Source organism: Hypomesus nipponensis, chromosome 25 (assembly GCF_054491055.1).
Source record: "Hypomesus nipponensis isolate SF chromosome 25, ASM5449105v1, whole genome shotgun sequence".
NCBI classification, from domain to species: Eukaryota; Metazoa; Chordata; class Actinopteri; order Osmeriformes; family Osmeridae; genus Hypomesus; species Hypomesus nipponensis.
The window spans coordinates 14205001-14210000 of NC_140385.1; the positions used below are offsets into that span (position 1 = coordinate 14205001).

A 5000-nucleotide genomic window follows, 5' to 3' on the forward strand; every position below is an offset into this window, starting at 1 on the left:
TTCCCAGGCGGTCTCCCATCCAAGTACTAACCAGGCCCGACCCTGCTTAGCTTCCGAGATCAGACGAGATCGGGCGTTGCCAGGCTGGTATGGCCGTACGAAATAAGTTGACAACCATAGGCTACTTATCCATATACAGATTTAGCAATTGACAATGCAAGGTAGTCTCTCTCTATCTCTCTCTCTCTCTCTCTCGTGTCAAAATGAAAACAGCTTCCAGCCCCTTTCATGAAGGACTACTTGTGCATATTGCAAGATGTCAGTTTCTAAGTGAATGAGCAAAAGAGCATACAGCACCTGGTATTCCCAGGCGGTCTCCCATCCAATTACTAACCAGACCCGACCCTGCTTAGCTTCCGAGATCAGACGAGATCGGGCGTTGCCAGGCTGGTATGGCCGTACAAAATAAGTTGACAACCATAGGCTACTTATCCATATACAGATTTAGCAATTGACAATGCAAGGTGGTCTCTCCCTCTCTCTCTCTCTCTCTCGTGTCAAAATGAAAACAGCTTCCAGCCCCTTTCATGAAGGACTACTTGTGCATATTGCAAGATTTCAGTTTCTAAGTGAATGAGCAAAAGAGCATACAGCACCTGGTATTCCCAGGCGGTCTCCCATCCAAGTACTAACCAGGCCCGACCCTGCTTAGCTTCCGAGATCAGACGAGATCGGGCGTTGCCAGGCTGGTATGGCCGTACAAAATAAGTTGACAACCATAGGCTACTTATCCATATACAGATTTAGCAATTGACAATGCAAGGTGGTCTCTCTCTCTCTCTCTCGTGTCAAAATGAAAACAGCTTCCAGCCCCTTTCATGAAGGACTACTTGTGCATATTGCAAGATTTCAGTTTCTAAGTGAATGAGCAAAAGAGCATACAGCACCTGGTATTCCCAGGCGGTCTCCCATCCAAGTACTAACCAGGCCCGACCCTGCTTAGCTTCCGAGATCAGACGAGATCGGGCGTTGCCAGGCTGGTATGGCCGTACTAAATAAGTTGACAACCATAGGCTACTTATCCATATACAGATTTAGCAATTGACAATGCAAGGTGGTCTCTCTCTCTCTCTCGTGTCAAAATGAAAACAGCTTCCAGCCCCTTTCATGAAGGACTACTTGTGCATATTGCAAGATTTCAGTTTCTAAGTGAATGAGCAAAAGAGCATACAGCACCTGGTATTCCCAGGCGGTCTCCCATCCAAGTACTAACCAGGCCCGACCCTGCTTAGCTTCCGAGATCAGACGAGATCGGGCGTTGCCAGGCTGGTATGGCCGTACGAAATAAGTTGACAACCATAGGCTACTTATCCATATACAGATTTAGCAATTGACAATGCAAGGTAGTCTCTCTCTCTCTCTCTCTCGTGTCAAAATGAAAACAGCTTCCAGCCCCTTTCATGAATGACTACTTGTGCATATTGCAAGATTTCAGTTTATAAGTGAATGAGCAAAAGAGCATACAGCACCTGGTATTCCCAGGCGGTCTCCCATCCAATTACTAACCAGGCCCAACCCTGCTTAGCTTCCGAGATCAGACGAGATCGGGCGTTGCCAGGCTGGTATGGCCGTACAAAATAAGTTGACAACCATAGGCTACTTATCCATATACAGATTTAGCAATTGACAATGCAAGGTAGTCTCTCTCTCTCTCTCGTGTCAAAATGAAAACAGCTTCCAGCCCCTTTCATGAAGGACTACTTGTGCATATTGCAAGATTTCAGTTTCTAAGTGAATGAGCAAAAGAGCATACAGCACCTGGTATTCCCAGGCGGTCTCCCATCCAAGTACTAACCAGGCCCGACCCTGCTTAGCTTCCGAGATCAGACGAGATCGGGCGTTGCCAGGCTGGTATGGCCGTACGAAATAAGTTGACAACCATAGGCTACTTATCCATATACAGATTTAGCAATTGACAATGCAAGGTAGTCTCTCTCTATCTCTCTCTCTCTCTCTCTCGTGTCAAAATGAAAACAGCTTCCAGCCCCTTTCATGAAGGACTACTTGTGCATATTGCAAGATGTCAGTTTCTAAGTGAATGAGCAAAAGAGCATACAGCACCTGGTATTCCCAGGCGGTCTCCCATCCAATTACTAACCAGACCCGACCCTGCTTAGCTTCCGAGATCAGACGAGATCGGGCGTTGCCAGGCTGGTATGGCCGTACAAAATAAGTTGACAACCATAGGCTACTTATCCATATACAGATTTAGCAATTGACAATGCAAGGTGGTCTCTCCCTCTCTCTCTCTCTCTCTCTCTCGTGTCAAAATGAAAACAGCTTCCAGCCCCTTTCATGAAGGACTACTTGTGCATATTGCAAGATGTCAGTTTCTAAGTGAATGAGCAAAAGAGCATACAGCACCTGGTATTCCCAGGCGGTCTCCCATCCAAGTACTAACCAGGCCCGACCCTGCTTAGCTTCCGAGATCAGACGAGATCGGGCGTTGCCAGGCTGGTATGGCCGTACAAAATAAGTTGACAACCATAGGCTACTTATCCATATACAGATTTAGCAATTGACAATGCAAGGTGGTCTCTCTCTCTCTCTCTCTCTCTCTCTCTCTCTCGTGTCAAAATGAAAACAGCTTCCAGCCCCTTTCATGAAGGACTACTTGTGCATATTGCAAGATTTCAGTTTCTAAGTGAATGAGCAAAAGAGCATACAGCACCTGGTATTCCCAGGCGGTCTCCCATCCAAGTACTAACCAGGCCCGACCCTGCTTAGCTTCCGAGATCAGACGAGATCGGGCGTTGCCAGGCTGGTATGGCCGTACAAAATAAGTTGACAACCATAGGCTACTTATCCATATACAGATTTAGCAATTGACAATGCAAGGTGGTCTCTCTCTCTCTCTCTCTCTCTCTCTCTCTCTCGTGTCAAAATAAAAACAGCTTCCAGCCCCTTTCATGAAGGACTACTTGTGCATATTGCAAGATTTCAGTTTCTAAGTGAATGAGCAAAAGAGCATACAGCACCTGGTATTCCCAGGCGGTCTCCCATCCAAGTACTAACCAGGCCCGACCCTGCTTAGCTTCCGAGATCAGACGAGATCGGGCGTTGCCAGGCTGGTATGGCCGTACTAAATAAGTTGACAACCATAGGCTACTTATCCATATACAGATTTAGCAATTGACAATGCAAGGTGGTCTCTCTCTCTCTCTCGTGTCAAAATGAAAACAGCTTCCAGCCCCTTTCATGAAGGACTACTTGTGCATATTGCAAGATTTCAGTTTCTAAGTGAATGAGCAAAAGAGCATACAGCACCTGGTATTCCCAGGCGGTCTCCCATCCAAGTACTAACCAGGCCCGACCCTGCTTAGCTTCCGAGATCAGACGAGATCGGGCGTTGCCAGGCTGGTATGGCCGTACGAAATAAGTTGACAACCATAGGCTACTTATCCATATACAGATTTAGCAATTGACAATGCAAGGTAGTCTCTCTCTCTCTCTCTCTCGTGTCAAAATGAAAACAGCTTCCAGCCCCTTTCATGAAGGACTACTTGTGCATATTGCAAGATTTCAGTTTCTAAGTGAATGAGCAAAAGAGCATACAGCACCTGGTATTCCCAGGCGGTCTCCCATCCAAGTACTAACCAGGCCCGACCCTGCTTAGCTTCCGAGACCAGACGAGATCGGGCGTTGCCAGGCTGGTATGGCCGTACGAAATAAGTTGACAACCATAGGCTACTTATCCATATACAGATTTAGCAATTGACAATGCAAGGTGGTCTCTCTCTCTCTCTCTCTCTCTCTCTCTCTCTCTCTCTCGTGTCAAAATGAAAACAGCTTCCAGCCCCTTTCATGAAGGACTACTTGTGCATATTGCAAGATGTCAGTTTATAAGTGAATGAGCAAAAGAGCATACAGCACCTGGTATTCCCAGGCGGTCTCCCATCCAATTACTAACCAGACCCGACCCTGCTTAGCTTCCGAGATCAGACGAGATCGGGCGTTGCCAGGCTGGTATGGCCGTACAAAATAAGTTGACAACCATAGGCTACTTATCCATATACAGATTTAGCAATTGACAATGCAAGGTAGTCTCTCTCTCTCTCTCGTGTCAAAATGAAAACAGCTTCCAGCCCCTTTCATGAAGGACTACTTGTGCATATTGCAAGATTTCAGTTTCTAAGTGAATGAGCAAAAGAGCATACAGCACCTGGTATTCCCAGGCGGTCTCCCATCCAAGTACTAACCAGGCCCGACCCTGCTTAGCTTCCGAGATCAGATGAGATCGGGCGTTGCCAGGCTGGTATGGCCGTACGAAATAAGTTGACAACCATAGGCTACTTATCCATATACAGATTTAGCAATTGACAATGCAAGGTGGTCTCTCTCTCTCTCTCTCTCTCTCTCTCGTGTCAAAATGAAAACAGCTTCCAGCCCCTTTCATGAAGGACTACTTGTGCATATTGCAAGATTTCAGTTTCTAAGTGAATGAGCAAAAGAGCATACAGCACCTGGTATTCCCAGGCGGTCTCCCATCCAAGTACTAACCAGGCCCGACCCTGCTTAGCTTCCGAGATCAGGCGTTGCCAGGCTGGTATGGCCGTACGAAATAAGTTGACAACCATAGGCTACTTATCCATATACAGATTTAGCAATTGACAATGCAAGGTAGTCTCTCTCTCTCTTTCTGTCTCTCTCTCTCTCTCTCGTGTCAAAATGAAAACAGCTTCCAGCCCCTTTCATGAAGGACTACTTGTGCATATTGCAAGATGTCAGTTTCTAAGTGAATGAGCAAAAGAGCATACAGCACCTGGTATTCCCAGGCGGTCTCCCATCCAATTACTAACCAGGCCCAACCCTGCTTAGCTTCCGAGATCAGACGAGATCGGGCGTTGCCAGGCTGGTATGGCCGTACAAAATAAGTTGACAACCATAGGCTACTTATCCATATACAGATTTAGCAATTGACAATGCAAGGTGGTCTCTCTCTCTCTCTCTCTCTCTCTCTCTCTCTCTCTCTCTCTCTCTCTCTCTCTCTCTCTCTCTCT

At 46.7% G+C, this 5000-nt stretch overlaps 11 non-coding genes and 6 pseudogenes across 11 annotated transcripts in view; all 17 read right to left on the reverse strand.

Annotated features, from left to right (window-relative positions):
- The window catches only part of LOC146224559 (5S ribosomal RNA), a 119-nt gene extending 18 nt beyond the window's left edge, over positions 1–101 (reverse strand). The window contains exon 1 of the ribosomal RNA XR_014747528.1: positions 1–101. This exon is cut by the window's left edge and continues 18 nt beyond it. This is a non-coding gene — a ribosomal RNA (5S ribosomal RNA).
- Positions 102–285: 184 nt separating this feature from the next.
- LOC146224560 (5S ribosomal RNA) lies at positions 286–404 on the reverse strand (annotated as a pseudogene).
- Positions 405–584: 180 nt separating this feature from the next.
- On the reverse strand, positions 585–703 carry LOC146224561 (5S ribosomal RNA). Its single transcript, XR_014749278.1, has one exon. It is a non-coding gene; the product is annotated as a 5S ribosomal RNA (ribosomal RNA).
- Positions 704–875: 172 nt separating this feature from the next.
- On the reverse strand, positions 876–994 carry LOC146224562 (5S ribosomal RNA). The gene has a single exon (XR_014749810.1). It is a non-coding gene; the product is annotated as a 5S ribosomal RNA (ribosomal RNA).
- Positions 995–1164: 170 nt separating this feature from the next.
- LOC146224563 (5S ribosomal RNA) lies at positions 1165–1283 on the reverse strand. The gene has a single exon (XR_014747529.1). It is a non-coding gene; the product is annotated as a 5S ribosomal RNA (ribosomal RNA).
- A 174-nt stretch (positions 1284–1457) lies between these two features.
- Positions 1458–1576, reverse strand: LOC146224564 (5S ribosomal RNA; annotated as a pseudogene).
- Positions 1577–1746: 170 nt separating this feature from the next.
- Positions 1747–1865, reverse strand: LOC146224565 (5S ribosomal RNA). Its single transcript, XR_014747530.1, has one exon. It is a non-coding gene; the product is annotated as a 5S ribosomal RNA (ribosomal RNA).
- Positions 1866–2049: 184 nt separating this feature from the next.
- LOC146224566 (5S ribosomal RNA) lies at positions 2050–2168 on the reverse strand (annotated as a pseudogene).
- Positions 2169–2352: 184 nt separating this feature from the next.
- LOC146224567 (5S ribosomal RNA) lies at positions 2353–2471 on the reverse strand. Its single transcript, XR_014749279.1, has one exon. It is a non-coding gene; the product is annotated as a 5S ribosomal RNA (ribosomal RNA).
- A 188-nt stretch (positions 2472–2659) lies between these two features.
- On the reverse strand, positions 2660–2778 carry LOC146224568 (5S ribosomal RNA). The gene has a single exon (XR_014749280.1). It is a non-coding gene; the product is annotated as a 5S ribosomal RNA (ribosomal RNA).
- A 188-nt stretch (positions 2779–2966) lies between these two features.
- Positions 2967–3085, reverse strand: LOC146224569 (5S ribosomal RNA). Its single transcript, XR_014749811.1, has one exon. It is a non-coding gene; the product is annotated as a 5S ribosomal RNA (ribosomal RNA).
- A 170-nt stretch (positions 3086–3255) lies between these two features.
- Positions 3256–3374, reverse strand: LOC146224570 (5S ribosomal RNA). Its single transcript, XR_014747531.1, has one exon. It is a non-coding gene; the product is annotated as a 5S ribosomal RNA (ribosomal RNA).
- A 174-nt stretch (positions 3375–3548) lies between these two features.
- On the reverse strand, positions 3549–3667 carry LOC146224571 (5S ribosomal RNA). Its single transcript, XR_014749694.1, has one exon. It is a non-coding gene; the product is annotated as a 5S ribosomal RNA (ribosomal RNA).
- Positions 3668–3861: 194 nt separating this feature from the next.
- On the reverse strand, positions 3862–3980 carry LOC146224572 (5S ribosomal RNA; annotated as a pseudogene).
- A 170-nt stretch (positions 3981–4150) lies between these two features.
- On the reverse strand, positions 4151–4269 carry LOC146224573 (5S ribosomal RNA). The gene has a single exon (XR_014747415.1). It is a non-coding gene; the product is annotated as a 5S ribosomal RNA (ribosomal RNA).
- A 182-nt stretch (positions 4270–4451) lies between these two features.
- On the reverse strand, positions 4452–4560 carry LOC146224574 (5S ribosomal RNA; annotated as a pseudogene).
- Positions 4561–4750: 190 nt separating this feature from the next.
- On the reverse strand, positions 4751–4869 carry LOC146224575 (5S ribosomal RNA; annotated as a pseudogene).
- Positions 4870–5000: the final 131 nt, after the last annotated feature.